We start from the raw sequence: 16,263 nt of genomic DNA, 5'->3' as shown, positions 1-16,263 counted from the left end.
CACAACATACACAGTTCCACAATATACTGTGTGATACAAACAATTATATGCACAGCTCCACATGATATATTGTACTACGGTGTACAGAGTGGAGCTGTGTATGTAGGGCACTGCAGCCCGAATGTGGATGCTGCCCCCTGACTGCTGGCCCCTTCCTGTGAAAATAGGTGATCCCCCTTTAAGAGACCTCTCGACTCTGTCACTCCTCCCATTAAAACGTCATTGGTTCCTCCCTCCGCAGCTTGCTGCACAGGATCAAGGGAGTTTTCCTGGCCACTCTCTCTGAGGACCCGGACCAGTTTGGACTGCCGGTATGATGGACCCGCTCATGGAGGCGGTGAGAGAGCGCATCGGCAGGGAGGGGAGCGGATGGCTCACAGGGCTGTTACCTGTGGGCAGCTTCCTCTCTGCCGAGGTTCAAGCGAGCGGTGCCGGCGAGCGGAGGTCTAAGAGACATACCCGCCCGCCGGCCCGCTTGAGCCCGCCACAGAATTCAAAAAGGAGCGCGAAGAAAAGCTCTTCGCGCTCCCAGCGCTTACCCCCGCCCACCATCCTTAGCTCGGCTGCCGGCGCCATTGTGAGGGACGCTCCAGGGGACAGGGAGTCAGCGCAGGTCCACGGCCCCTCGTTACAAGCAGCAGGCAGCTGCACGGGGTTAAGGGGAGCCGATTTACATCAGATTGCCCTGAGCAGCATTGCTCCAAACGTCCTCCCCTTAGTTGCAATGGGAGGAAACAATACATGCCAGAGTTCCTCTGGTTCTAGCGGTGCTTCTGCTGATATGAGAGCACCGCTTGAGTCGGCACCTCTAGCCCAAAGGGAGGGGGGAAATGGGCCCATAAATATTCCACAGGTGGATGGACAGTTGGTCCTGTGGCCCCCACCTGATCAGACGCCGCCACCATCACAGTTGAGCCAGCCTTTACTTATTGCCCCACTAGGTACTGGTTTAGTCTCACAGCTTAATCCTCCCAGTGTAATTGTACCTCACCAACTGGCTCCCTATGTAAGGGGGGAGGGGGCCAGTTCGCCACTTGGCCTGCAGAATAGCCTCCTACAGATGAGGGCGGGGGTGAGTAGCGGAGGGTATCAGAGCATTTCACGGTCACGTGCTGGGACCCCGGCCACGGCTATTGCGGGTGGTGCGGGCAGCCAACGTGGGCGTGCTTCCTCATCATCATCTGACGAGCAGCGCGCGCGTAGGCGCAGCAGGCGACGTATCAGCAGCCGTCGCCGTGGCAGATCTAGGTCTAGGCGGCGTAGTCGGCGTTCCAGGTCCTCGCGCTGGCGCTCCCCCTCTTCCTCAGACGAATCCTCAGAGAGGTCACGCAGAAGAAGGAGGACACCAACCGCTACAACTGTGCAGCGTGGCGATGTGGGTCCAACATCCGTGGACCAGTTCCAGGATATGGGAAACACAATTTCTTCGACGCACGGTGAGTACCCTTACGTGGGGGTCTGGAGTGGGGTTGGGTCTACCGGGGCTGCGCCTAGGGACCCGGCTCAGGTTCAAAAAGTATTCGTGAACCCCAAATTGTTACAGGTGCCAGAGGGGTCAAAAGTAACCCCTCCTGGCCCGGACCTTTACAAAGGTGGTCTGTTTTGTGGGGTCCCTCCCTTGGGTTCCCACCTTGACGTGCAGGTGAAAGAGTTAATCTGGGCCAACAGTTACGTCGACATCTGGTCATTAATATCGACAGACCAGCATTCGGTTGATCGGGAACGGCGGCCGGGCGAGAAGTTTTATGACCGTAAGCCTAAGGTTGCCAAGACCATAAATAATTGGTTGCAGGCGTTCGCCGTTCTGGGATGTGTTATGGGTCAACGGCACCCGGAAAGGTGCTCAGAATTGTTTATTTACCTGGACAGCATCTACAGCTCGTACAAGGCCCATGGAGGTTCGGCGTGGTGGAAGTACGATGAGGACTTCCGTCGCCGTTTGGACCTTCAGCCCCACCTGGGTTGGGGAGTCAAGGCCACTGACTCTTGGCTCCGCCTGATGATGGCTCAGAGGGTTATACAGCCTTTTCCCGGGGGGGCTGCCGCGCCCGGATCTCACACGGGCGCGGTGGCCATCCGCCGCCCGGGAACATGTTGGTTATTTAACGACGGATTCTGTAAATACCACACCCTGTGCAAGTACAAGCACGAGTGCTCGGTGTGCGGGGGGCCTCACACTGCCTCCAAATGCAACAAGCCCGCTCAAAAAGCCCACGGGGCTAAACCCGGGACTCAGGAAAACCGTGACCCCAGTGAGCGTCACCATGATGGAGCCGTGGCTAAGCAGGTACCCCAATAGACGGGCTGCAGCCCAAATCAGATTCGGTTTTTCGTTCGGTTTTTTCATACCTTTCCTTTTTTCTAGGCCCCCCTCATCATCCCCCAATTTGAAATCAGCAAGGGAAAACCCGGAAGTCATCCGTTCCAAACTGGTTAAGGAAGTGGCCTTAGGGCGTTTTCAAGGTCCGTTTAAGGCCCCACCTTTCAGTAACCTGCGGGTGTCACCCTTGGGGGTGGTTCCCAAAAAGGAACATGGACAATTCCGGCTCATTCATCACCTGTCCTATCCCAAGGGTAGATCGGTGAATGACGGTATACCTGAGGAAGACTCGTCGGTTCATTATGTGTCTTTCGATAGGGCAGTTGAATTGGTCAGGCTTGCTGGTAGGGGTGCTCTCTTGGCAAAATCCGACATAGAGTCGGCCTTCCGCCTCTTGCCGGTACATCCGGACTGTCATCACCTGCTGGGTGCAATGCTGGACGGTGAGTATTATTTCGACACCTGTCTCCCCATGGGTTGTTCCATTTCTTGCCAGTATTTTGAAATGTTCAGCTCCTTTTTAGAATGGGTTGCCCGCCGGGAGACAGGTTCCGAGGGGATAACTCACTATTTGGACGATTTCTTATTCGTCGGCCCCGCTGCCTCTCCGTTGTGCCAATCCGTATTGGACTGTTTTCAGTCCCTCATGGGACGGTTTGGTGTCCCCCTTTCAAAAGAAAAAACCATTGGCCCTGTCACGGTCTTGTCTTTCCTGGGTATAATCATTGATACCGAAGCTATGGAGTTCAGGCTTCCCCCGGAAAAAATCCGAGGCCTGCTTGACCTTATTTCGGCGGTCATTTCCGTGGAAAAAGTCACCTTGTTCCAAATGCAGTCACTATTGGGTTCACTCAATTTTGCCTGCAAGGTCATGCCCATGGGCAGGATTTTTTCCAGGCGCCTGTCATTGGCTACTTGTGGGGTACGGCTTCCACACCATCGAATTCGTATAACAACATCCCTAAAGAACGACTTGTTTGTGTGGCAAAAATTTTTGAGTACATACAACGGCCGCACTTGCTTTCAAGAGGCGGACCGGACAAACTCGGAGGTAGAACTTTTTTCGGACGCTGCAGGAGCCATTGGATTCGGGGTCATTTTTGGCACGCAGTGGTGTGCCGAAAAATGGCCGGAAACCTGGGTACAGTGGGCGTGGACCGGGAACCTTACCCTGCTGGAACTTTTCCCTATAGCGGTCGCGGTCGAAATTTGGGGGGAGGCGTTGAGGAATAAGCGGATCATTTTTTGGTGCGATAATGCCAGCGTGGTGCATGCCATCAACCACTTGTCCGCCTCTTCCCCCCCAGTCATCAGCCTGATCAGATTTTTAGTTTTAAAATGCTTATCAATAAACGTTTGTTTTAAAGCGAAGCATGTTCCTGGTTGCAAAAATAACATGGCGGACGCCCTGTCGCGTTTTCAATTTCAGAGATTCCGGGATTTGCATCCATCAGCAGAGGTTCAAGGTTTGGTGTGCCCAGCAGGGATGTGGGATGTCCCGCTCAGCTGATCCCGATGATCCATTCCTCAGTGGCCCCGTCGACTTGGAGAGCCTACGGTAAGGCATGGAACGATTGGTGCGAGTCGGTGGGGGAAATTTCTGGTGCGCCTTCGGGCGACACTTTATTACAGCTTACACTGAAGTATTTGGTGTCCCTGCACAACCGGCGGGCATCCGGGGCGGTTACACGTAACCGGCTATCGGGCATAGCGTTTAACTTTAAACTCAGGAACTGGCCAGATGTTACAAAGTCCTTTTTGGTGCACCAAGTTCTGAAGGGCTGGAGGAGAAGTGACATTAGGATTGACCGTAGAAGGCCCATCTCTTTTCATCTGTTGGCTGAATTAATCGATGGGGCAAAGGTTTTATGTAATTCTTCATACGAATTCACTTTGTTTGCAGCGGCTTTTGGAACCGCATTTTTCGGGGCCCTTCGGGTCGGGGAACTTGTACCGAAGGCACGGGGAGACATAGGTGGCTTACAACGGGACGATGTTTTAGTATGTGGCGACGGGTTGCGAGTACGCTTGCGTAAATCTAAGATGGATCAGGAAAGCAGGGGAACATGGTTTCCCCTGTTTTCTATCCCAGGCCCAGTGTGCCCTGGAGCTCTTGTTAGGTCTTTTCTAGCGATCAGAACCGATGGGCCGCAATTTTTTACACATGAGGACGGTTCCCCCCTATTAGCGGGGCAGTTTTTAAATTTTTTGCGGCGCATTCTTACCCATCTTGGCCTGCCAGCGTCTGAATTCGGGACTCATTCTTTCCGTATCGGGGCTGCCACGGAGGCTTCACGGGCAGGTATGCAAGATTCGGAAATCCAGCGGGTTGGAAGATGGCGTTCCAGGTGCTTCATGAGATACATTCGCCCTGAGCTGGTCTTAAACGCAGGCACTGCAGAGCAGGCCTTCGACTTGGATTAGGTGTTGTAACTGGAGCACGCCGGTGTGGTTTGGGAGCTCATGAGTCGTTCTTGCGGTATGTGGTTAGCGGGAGCATTGGAAGGGTGAAGGTACCTGTTCATCTGTTTTTGTCTGTGGTTTGACATTGTTTTCTTTTCAGATACAAGCCGTCCGAGTGTGTGGATCCTAGGTCATTCGTTTGTGTACTGGGCGGCTCGGAGAGCGGACTCCCGACCTGGTGGCCGGTCCTTGGGATTACTTGACACCGACGTTAACTGGAGAGGTATCAGGGGCCTGTCCTGGCCGCAGGTTTTACCAGGAGTGGTCAAGATAGCAAGGATGGTCTCCTCCCCAGTGGTTTTGGTGATACACGCCGGGGGTAACGACCTGGTTTCGTTTCCGTTGGCTGAGTTACTGACCCTTATGCGGTCTGATATGGACAAATTCCCCTGTTTCTTCCCTCAAATGAAGCTGGTTTGGTCCGAGGTGATTCCGCGGCTTGTTTGGCATGGCGCTAAGGAAGGTTTCGCCATGGAACGAACCCGGCGTACGCTGAATCAGCGTATCTCAAAATTTATACGGTTCAAAAACGGGGTGGTCGTCCGCCATCACCAGCTGGAGGGTGATAATACGGCTTACCTGCGGGCGGATGGAGTGCATCTGAATGATAGTGGTCAGGAGTTGTTCTTGGCAGGAATCCGTGAGGGTGTCGTGCAAGCACTCCAGTCCATGGTGGGTGGGGTCGCAGCTCGTTGATTTGCTGCTCCTTGGCGGAAGGGGTCGGAATTAAGGAGAAATGGAGGTGAAACACCCGCACCGGACGGCCGAGTGGCGGTACTTTACCTAAACCCCTGGTATATTTGGCTGGTTTTAACGCCTGTTTTGGAGAGCTGTGACCATAATTTTATCCCAAAAGATGAGAGCATTGTTTTCCTTTGACTCTCCAAAGAAAAAGTTAAATAAAAAGTTTTGTTTTCAAAGAATATTGTGTCGTGGTGTCTCTTAAAGGGGAGGGGGAGGATTTGTTGGGGTCCTGGCAGTCTACACTACATAGTGTAGAGATATTCCAGTGTATGTACAGTAGTGTGGATGCCACACTATACAGTATGTATATGTCGCAGGTGGGGAGGACGCCACTGCGCTGCGCTCGCTAACGCTCGGGTCCGGCGCTGCTGCGATGGCTGCTCGGTGGCTCGAGCGGCGGGCCGGATCCGGGGACTCGAGTGGCGCTCCTCGCCCGTGAGTGAAAGGGGGGTAGTTTGGTTTGGGGATTTGGTCCGTGACGCCACCCACGGGTTGTGGTGAGGTTGGGCACCACCGCTGCTGGTGACGGGGATCCTGGGAGCGATGGTAGGGAGCAGCTGGGATGTTGTTTTTCCCCCTCCGTGGGTAGGGGTTGGTGGTCCCGGGGCCCGGTGAGGTGACGGGGAGGCAGGGCTGGCAAGGTGCAGGGCCGCCTGGACTGCGCAGCGCGGTGCCAGATGGCACGGTGGTACTCACTCAGCCACAAATGTACGCAAAGTCTCTGGTAAACCAAACGGCTGGATGGACGGGTCCCGCAGCCGGCTGCTGTGGTTTCTCCCGGACGGTTGGTGGTGGCTGCCTTTCCCTGCACCTTTGTGTATGTTCGGTCCCGATGGCTTCCCAATGGTAACGCGCTCCCCAGCGTGTATATGTGCCGGAGGAGCCCTTTTGCCCGCAGGCTCTGGCCCTTGGAACTCTAGCTGTGGCGGTAGCTGTATTTCCTTCTATTGGTCGGACGGTTGCCTTCTATCGGGTCTTGGATGTTAGGAAACCCCTGAGGTTCCGGTCACTGACAGATTTGACCTCTTAACGGCGACTCCAAGCCTGGTCGGGGTCCGCAGGCCCTGCCGATGTGTGCTGGGTTCACTTCGCTCCCCAGTTCGGTACCGGCGGGCCACCGCCCGACCCCGGTCCTACGGTTCCGCGTTGATCTGCCTCTCCTGCAGACGGCCACCACCGTCTGCCAACCTTGCTCTTAGTGCCCGGGCCACACACCCGGACACGGTCAGTTTACTCCTCCACTCCTACTTCAGTCCTCTCCCTTTCACTTCCCTAACTGAACTCCCTTCCTTTTCCCGCCTCCAGGACTGTGAACTCCTCAGTGGGTGGGGCCAACTGCCTGCCTCCACCCCACCTGGTGTGGACATCAGCCCCTGGAGGGAGGCAACAAGGATTTTGTGTCTGGCTGATATGCCTGTCTCGGGGTGGGGGTGTGTGTTGTAGTACCTGTGATGACCTGGCTAGTCCAGGGAGCCACATATATACGGTACACCATATAGGAGACACCCCAGCTGTTTCTGCTGTATATACATTGCATAGGAGACCGACTGCTATATATACATTATATAGGAGATACTGCAACTGCTGTATCTCCATTTTGTGTGGGATACTGAAAGCAATCGCAGTATCCCCTACCTAATGTATGTACAGCAGTTACAGTATCACCTTTATAATGTATATAGATTGCTGTATATAGCTTATGCAGGTGATACTGTGACTGATGTATATACATTACATAGGTGATACTGCAATTGCTGGCAGTATTCCACACAAAATGTACATACAGCAGTTGCAGTATCATCTATATAATTTAGAAATAGCAGTCTGTCTCCTACATAATGTATGTACAGCTGTCTGCTTTATATACATTACGTAGATGATTCTGTCAGCAGTCACAGTATCACCTATATAATGTATAAAGACTGCTGTATGTACATTATATAGGTGAGTACTCTGACTACTTTATATTACATTTTATAGCTGATAATGCTGTATGTACATTAAATAGGTGATACTGCCAGTAGTCAGAGCACTCACCTATATAATGTACTTACAGCAGTCTATATACATTATATAGGCGATACTGCGACTGCTGTATATACATTACATACTGTAGGTGATACTGCCAGCAGTCGTAGTATCCCCTAATTAGCATACATACAGCAGTCACAGTATCACCTATATGTTGTATATAGACTGAAGTACTTTGACTACTAGCAGTATGCCCTATGTAATGTACATACAGCAGTTACAGCATCACCTACAGTACAGTTAGGTCCAGAAATATTTGGACAGTGACACAATTTTCACGAGTTGGGCTCTGCATGCCACCACATTGGATTTGAAATGAAACCTCTACAACAGAATTCAAGTGCAGATTGTAACGTTTAATTTGAAGGTTTGAACAAAAATATCTGATAGAAATTGTAAGAATTGTACACATTTCTTTACAAACACTCCACATTTTAGGAGGTCAAAAGTAATTGGACAAATAAACCAAACCCAAACAAAATATTTTTATTTTCAATATTTTGTTGCGAATCCTTTGGAGGCAATCACTGCCTTAAGTCTGGAACCCATGGACATCACCAAACGCTGGGTTTCCTCCTTCTTAATGCTTTGCCAGGCCTTTACAGCCGCAGCCTTCAGGTCTTGCTTGTTTGTGGGTCTTTCCGTCTTAAGTCTGGATTTGAGCAAGTGAAATGCATGCTCAATTGGGTTAAGATCTGGTGATTGACTTGGCCATTGCAGAATGTTCCACTTTTTTGCACTCATGAACTCCTGGGTAGCTTTGGCTGTATGCTTGGGGTCATTGTCCATCTGTACTATGAAGCGCCGTCCGATCAACTTTGCGGCATTTGGCTGAATCTGGGCTGTAAGTATATCCCAGTACACTTCAGAATTCATCCGGCTACTCTTGTCTGCTGTTATGTCATCAATAAACACAAGTGACCCAGTGCCATTGAAAGCCATGCATGCCCATGCCATCACGTTGCCTCCACCATGTTTTACAGAGGATGTGGTGTGCCTTGGATCATGTGCCGTTCACTTTCTTCTCCAAACTTTTTTCTTCCCATCATTCTGGTACAGGTTGATCTTGGTCTCATCTGTCCATAGAATACTTTTCCAGAACTGAGCTGGCTTCATGAGGTGTTTTTCAGCAAATTTAACTCTGGCCTGTCTATTTTTGGAATTGATGAATGGTTTGCATCTAGATGTGAACCCTTTGTATTTACTTTCATGGAGTCTTCTCTTTACTGGTGACTTAGAGACAGATACACCTACTTCACTGAGATTGTTCTGGACTTCAGTTGATGTTGTGAACGGGTTCTTCTTCACCAAAGAAAGTATGCGGCGATCATCCACCACTGTTGTCATCCGTGGACGCCCAGGCCTTTTTGAGTTCCCAAGCTCACCAGTCAATTCCTTTTTTCTCAGAATGTACCCGACTGTTGATTTTGCTACTCCAAGCATGTCTGCTATCTCTCTGATGGATTTTTTCTTTTTTTTCAGCCTCAGGATGTTCTGCTTCACCTCAATTGAGAGTTCCTTAGACCGCATGTTGTCTGGTCACAGCAACAGCTTCCAAATGCAAAACCACACACCTGTAATCAACCCCAGACCTTTTAACTACTTTATTGATTACAGGTTAACGAGGGAGACGCCTTCAGAGTTAATTGCAGCCCTTAGAGTCCCTTGTCCAATTACTTTTGGTCCCTTGAAAAAGAGGAGGCTATGCATTACAGAGCTATGATTCCTAAACCCTTTCTCCGATTTGGATGTGAAAACTCTCATATTGCAGCTGGGAGTGTGCACTTTCAGCCCATATTATTATATATATATATATAATTGTATTTCTGAACATGTTTTTGTAAACAGCTAAAATAACAAAACTTGTGTCACTGTCCAAATATTTCTGGACCTAACTGTATGTACCATAGATACAGCAGTCTATATACATTATATAGGTGATACTGAGACTGCTGTATGTACAAAAAAAAGGTCCTTATTGAATCTCAACCAGATTCGTGAGACGGCGGAAGATGGAGAGCTGCAGCAGGTCCAGAGTAGGGTGACAGGTGTGGGGCACACAGAGTAGTGGGATCCAGAGACTGGAGAGGAGAGGGCGAACTCCAATTACAAAAATACGTTCTCATGCTGGCAATGGCCAGCATCATATAAAAAGAGTCCTGTGGACACCATGGTGGCCTTTATGTGTGAGTGCACGCCACAGCGGCTTGTGTCGGAGCGATCACGCACACGCACTTAAAGGGCCGGCGGCGCTGAATGACAAAGTGGGCTGCCGGTCATTTAAGACTCCAGCGTAGATCACTGCGGCTCGCATACGAAGACAAGGGCTGCCGCACAGGGCTCTACACCGAAGTCTTAAAGGGCCGGTGGCCGGATGAGCATGCGCCGCTGCCATGGCAGCCCACTATGCATATTTACTCCGTGGCTCAACAGGTAAATGCCCGCAGCACTAGATTATCAGTCCGGGCCTGAAGACTGTTGTAAGGCAACATTGCCAAAGAGCCCTAGCCTTACAGGTAGAAATAGGGAACTGCTTAAAGAGGACCTTCCACCAAATTTTTTATGCTGAACTGGACACACAAGGAGCTGCAGAGATGAATAGAATATTTTTTGTTTGTTTGGTTTTAATTTTGCCTCTGCATTATGGAGAAAATAGCAATCAAAGTATTTGGAACCTAAACAGCTCTATTGTTAAGTCCAAGTGGGCGTTACCAGAGAGATTTCACTGGAGGCGTGTACTTCTTCCTCTTTCTGAAGCTGACCAATCATAAGCAGGCAGTAATACACTGGAGAAAGAAGAACACGCCCCCACAATCGCATTGGCAAACAGTCTGTTCTCCTCACTGCAGTGCGATGCCATGTGCTGGAGAACGGCAGACCGAGTGTGATTAACTAACAGGGCAGAGCTCTCATCTCTTGATTCTCCAAATTTGAACCATTAGGGTGAAACCAAACACGTTGAAAAAAAATTCAGAAATTAATTTAAAATTTTTTGCTTTTTTCGCCATATTTCAAGACTCGTGATGTTTTCATTTTTTGGTAAATGGAGCTGAGAGCTCATTTTTGAGATGGCGCTCTTATTATTGCCATATATATATATATATATATATATACAGTTAGGTCCAGAAATATTTGGACAGTGACACAAGTTTTGTTATTTTAGCTGTTTACAAAAACATGTTCAGAAATACAATTATATATATATAATATGGGCGAAAGTGCACACTCCCAGCTGCAATATGAGAGTTTTCACATCCAAATCGGAGAAAGGGTTTAGGAATCATAGCTCTGTAATGCATAGCCACCTCTTTTTCAAGGGACCAAAAGTAATTGGACAAGGGACTCTAAGGGCTGCAATTAACTCTGAAGGCGTCTCCCTCGTTAACCTGTAATCAATAAAGTAGTTAAAAGGTCTGGGGTTGATTACAGGTGTGTGGTTTTGCATTTGGAAGCTGTTGCTGTGACCAGACAACATGCGGTCTAAGGAACTCTCAATTGAGGTGAAGCAGAACATCCTGAGGCTGAAAAAAAAGAAAAAATCCATCAGAGAGATAGCAGACATGCTTGGAGTAGCAAAATCAACAGTCGGGTACATTCTGAGAAAAAAGGAATTGACTGGTGAGCTTGGGAACTCAAAAAGGCCTGGGCGTCCACGGATGACAACAGTGGTGGATGATCGCCGCATACTTTCTTTGGTGAAGAAGAACCCGTTCACAACATCAACTGAAGTCCAGAACACTCTCAGTGAAGTAGGTGTATCTGTCTCTAACTCAACAGTAAAGAGAAGACTCCATGAAAGTAAATACAAAGGGTTCACATCTAGATGCAAACCATTCATCAATTCCAAAAATAGACAGGCCAGAGTTAAATTTGCTGAAAAACACCTCATGAAGCCAGCTCAGTTCTGGAAAAGTATTCTATGGACAGATGAGACAAAGATCAACCTGTACCAGAATGATGGGAAGAAAAAAGTTTGGAGAAGAAAGGGAACGGCACATGATCCAAGGCACACCACATCCTCTGTAAAACATTGTTGAGGCAACGTGATGGCATGGGCATGCATGACTTTCAATGGCACTGGGTCACTTGTGTTTATTGATGACATAACAGCAGACAAGAGTAGCCGGATGAATTCTGAAGTGTACCGGGATATACTTTCAGCCCAGATTCAGCCAAATGCCGCAAAGTTGATCGGACGGCGCTTCATAGTACAGATGGACAATGACCCCAAGCATACAGCCAAAGCTACCCAGGAGTTCATGAGTGCAAAAAAGTGGAACATTCTGCAATGGCCAAGTCAATCACCAGATCTTAACCCAATTGAGCATGCATTTCACTTGCTCAAATCCAGACTTAAGACGGAAAGACCCACAAACAAGCAAGACCTGAAGGCTGCGGCTGTAAAGGCCTGGCAAAGCATTAAGAAGGAGGAAACCCAGCGTTTGGTGATGTCCATGGGTTCCAGACTTAAGGCAGTGATTGCCTCCAAAGGATTCGCAACAAAATATTGAAAATAAAAGTATTTTGTTTGGGTTTGGTTTATTTGTCCAATTACTTTTGACCTCTTAAAATGTGGAGTGTTTGTAAAGAAATGTGTACAATTCCTACAATTTCTATCAGATATTGTTGTTCAAACCTTCAAATTAAACGTTACAATCTGCACTTGAATTCTGTTGTAGAGGTTTCATTTCAAATCCAATGTGGAGGCATGCAGAGCCCAACTCGCGAAAATTGTGTCACTGTCCAAATATTTCTGGACCTAACTGTATGTATGTAGATGTTTGTATGCATCTTTATATATGTATATCTATCTAACTATCTATCTATCTATCTATCTATCTATCTATCTATATATATATATATATATATATATATATATACAATCACATGAAAAAGTTTGGGCACCCCTATTAATGTTAACCTTTTTTCTTTATAAAAATTTGGATTTTTGCAACAGCTATTTCAGCTTCATATATCTAATAACTGATGGATTGAAATGAGGTTTATTGTACTACCGTAACAGAAAATGTGCAATCCGCATTTAAACAAAATTTGACCGTTGCAAAAGTATGGGCAACCTTATCAATTTCTTGATTTGAACACTCCTAATTACTTTTTACTGACTTAATAAAGCACTAAATTGGTTTTGTAACCTCATTGAGCTTTGAACTTCATAGGCAGGTGTATCTAATCATGAGAAAAGGTATTTAAGGTGGCCACTTGCAAGTTGTTCTCCTATTTGAATCTCCTATGAAGAGTGGCATCATGGGCTCCTCAAAACAACTCTCAAATGATCTGAAAACAAAGATTATTCAACATAGTTGTTCCGGGGAAGGATACAAAAAGTTGTCTCAGAGATTTAAACTCTCAGTTTCCACTGTGAGGAACATAGTAAGGAAATGGAAGAACACAGGTACAGTTCTTGTTAAGCCCAGAAGTGGCAGGCCAAGAAAAATATCAGAAAGGCACAGAAGAAGAATGGTGAGAACAGTCAAGGACAATCCACAGACCACCTCCAAAGACCTGCAGCATCATCTTGCTGCAGATGGTGTCAATGTGCATCGGTTAACAATACAGCGCACTTTGCACAAGGAGAAGCTGTATGGGAGAGTGACGCGAAAGAAGCCGTTTCTGCAAGCACGCCACAAACAGAGTCGCCTGAGGTATGCAAAGCACATTTGGACAAGCCAGTTACATTTTGGAAGAAGGTCCTGTGGACTGATGAAACAAAGATTGAGTTGTTTGATCATACAAAAAGGCGTTATGCATGGAGGCAAAAAAACACGGCATTCCAAGAAAAGCACTTGCTACCCACAGTAAAATTTGGTGGAGGTTCCATCATGCTTTAGGGCTGTGTGGCCAATGCCGGCACTGGGAATCTTGTTAAAGTTGAGGGTCGCATGGATTCAACTCAGTATCAGCAGATTCTTGACAATAATGTGCAAGAATCAGTGACGAAGTTGAAATTACGCCGGGGATGGATATTTCAGCTAGACAATGATCCAAAACACCGCTCCAAATCTACTCAGGCATTCATGCAGAGGAACAATTACAATGTTCTGGAATGGCCATCACAGTCCCCAGACCTGAATATCATTGAAAATCTGTGGCATGATTTGAAGCGTGCTGCCCATGCTCGGCGACCATCAAACTTAACGGAACTGGAATTGTTTTGTAAATAGGAATGGTCAAATATACCTTTATCCAGGATCCAGGAACTCATTAAAAGCTACAGGAAGCGACTAGAGGCTGTGATTTCTGCAAAAGGAGGATCTACAAAATATTAATGTCACTTTTATGTTGAGGTGCCCATACTTTTGCACCGGTCAAATTTTGTTTAAATGCGGATTGTACAGTTTCTGTTAGTACAATAAACCTCATTTCAATCCAGAAATATTACTCAGTCCATCAGTTATCAGATATATGAAGCTGAAATAGCTGTTGCAAAAACCCAAATTGTTATAAAGAAAAAAGATTAACATTAATAGGGGTGCCCAAACTTTTTCATATGACTGTATATATATATATATATATATATATATATATATATATATATATAATTTCCTTATTCTGTCTGTCTGTCTGTCTGTTTGTCTTGCTCCAAAATTGTGTCCTTACGGTGACAAGCGTCTGATTGGCCGCTGCCTCGGCCTGGCCCCGCCCCCCCACGGATTGGTAGCTCGCCTCGGCCTGGCCCCGCCCCCCCGCACGGATTGGCCACTCGCCCCGGCCCTCCGCACGCATCGCCAGACATAACCTTGCGCTGCTGGGATCGTGACGGAGTCGGTGAATGCTGGTAACCATTATACACATCGGGTAACTAAGGTCCCTTAGTTACCCGATGTGTATCATAGTTACCAGCGTACACCGGCTCCCGGTACACATGTGCAGGGAGCCGGCATTATACTCCTCTCCCCCCAGGACTACTCCTCCTATTATAGTCCTCCTATTATACTCCTCTCTGAGTATAATAGGAGCACTATTATAGCATGGGGGATGGAGCACGATGGGGAGTGCGCAGCATGGGGGATGGAGCACGATGGGGAGTGCGCAGCATGGGGGATGGAGCACGATGGGGGGTGCGCAGCATGGGGGATGTAGCACGATGGGGGGTGCGCAGCATGGGGGATGGAGCACGATGGGGGGTGCGCAGCATGAGGGATGGAGCACGATGGGGGGTGCGCAGCATGGGGGATGGAGCACGATGGGGAGTGTGCAGCATGGGGGATGGAGCACGATGGGGGGTGCGCAGCATGGTGGATGGAGCATGATGGGGGGTGCGCAGCATGGGGGATGGAGCACAATGGGGGGTGTGCAGCATGGGGGATGGAGCACGATGGGGGGTGCGAAGCATGGGGGATAGAGCACGATGGGGAGTGCACAGCATGGGGGATGGAGCACGATGGGGAGTGTGCAGCATGGGGGATGGAGCACGATGGGGGGTGCGCAGCATGGGGGATGGAGCACGATGGGGGGTGCGCAGCATGGGGGATGGAGCACGATGGGGGGTGCACACCTCCCCCCACTGCACAACACCACACACACACTGGGAACCACAAACACCGCCCTACACAGACACCCAACACACAAACAGCGCGGCACACACTAATAAACACACATACCGCACAACACACACATTGCACAAAACATACCTCCCACCAAACCGCGCAACACACACATCCCACACCCACACAAACCGCGCAACAAACACACACAGCGCTCCACAAACAACGCAACACACACAACGCAACACACAAACAACACCGCTCTCACCCCCCGCCACACCCAGACAACACCCAGAACATGTCCAGCGCCCTACACAAACGCTTGGTAACTACACACAACAACATCTATATATATATAACAAAAATCATACATTAACTACACAATACGTAAATTCTAGAATACCCGATGCGTAGAATCGGGCCACCTTCTAGTATATATATATATATATATGTATGAGGTCTGATCCCTGCTTAGTGTATTTTTTGCTGTCTTGCAGAACAAACAAAATTCTAGTGTTTTAATTTTATTTCTCATTACACCATTTACTATTTGTGTTAATTAATTATATATTTTGATATTATATATTTATTTATTTTCAGGTTTTTTATTCAAACTTTTTTTCTTTTATATTTAAAAAAAAAACCCAAACAAACAATTTTTGATAATTCTCACTGTAATTTCTAGAGTCCTATGAAAAAGCTCTGTGCGAAACGTACGTTGGGGGTTTGTTGGCCTTCAGTTGGTGGAAGTCTCTGCTTCACTTGGTATGTTTTTTTATTAATATACCTATAATCAAAATTAGAATTTTTTATACTATATTTTTTGTCATCTTTCATCATTTCATTGTGTGGCTACAGAATGAGTTAACTGAGAACGTGTCAGGCAGCTCACTCTCATGGTCTTACAGGAGTTTGTAACTTTTTTATCTCTTTCCTGAGCTTCTATCAGCTAATTTATGACCACAATCCACGTCAAAATTGAATGTGCCAGGAAATAAAGTGCTTGTAAAAGCTAAACAGGGCAAAGTTTTTAATGAAACCCAATTTTAAAAAAAAATATTCTTAGCCTCAAAAACATGGTTAAATAAAGAAAACATCCTTATATTGTTCTAAGACTCCAGAGACAGACCTGTGCAAGGCATAACCATAAACCTCACATTAATGTTGCATCAGAATGTATTACAGTGCCCTGAGCCCTAA

At 47.7% G+C, this 16,263-nt stretch overlaps 1 protein-coding gene and 1 long non-coding RNA gene across 6 annotated transcripts in view; one reads left to right on the top strand and one right to left on the bottom strand.

Annotated features, from left to right (window-relative positions):
• The window catches only part of LOC142256486 (serine/threonine-protein kinase BRSK2-like), a 442,250-nt gene that overhangs the window by 183,431 nt on the left and 242,556 nt on the right, over positions 1-16,263 (bottom strand). The gene's annotated exons all lie outside the window — the stretch shown is intronic.
• Positions 1,132-4,999, top strand: LOC142256617 (uncharacterized). Its single transcript, XR_012727552.1, has 3 exons — positions 1,132-1,436; positions 3,750-3,878; positions 4,884-4,999. It is a non-coding gene; the product is annotated as an uncharacterized LOC142256617 (long non-coding RNA).

This window comes from Anomaloglossus baeobatrachus, chromosome 11, assembly GCF_048569485.1.
Source record: "Anomaloglossus baeobatrachus isolate aAnoBae1 chromosome 11, aAnoBae1.hap1, whole genome shotgun sequence".
Taxonomy (NCBI): domain Eukaryota; kingdom Metazoa; phylum Chordata; class Amphibia; order Anura; family Aromobatidae; genus Anomaloglossus; species Anomaloglossus baeobatrachus.
This window is presented reverse-complemented; position numbering and strand designations above follow the sequence as displayed.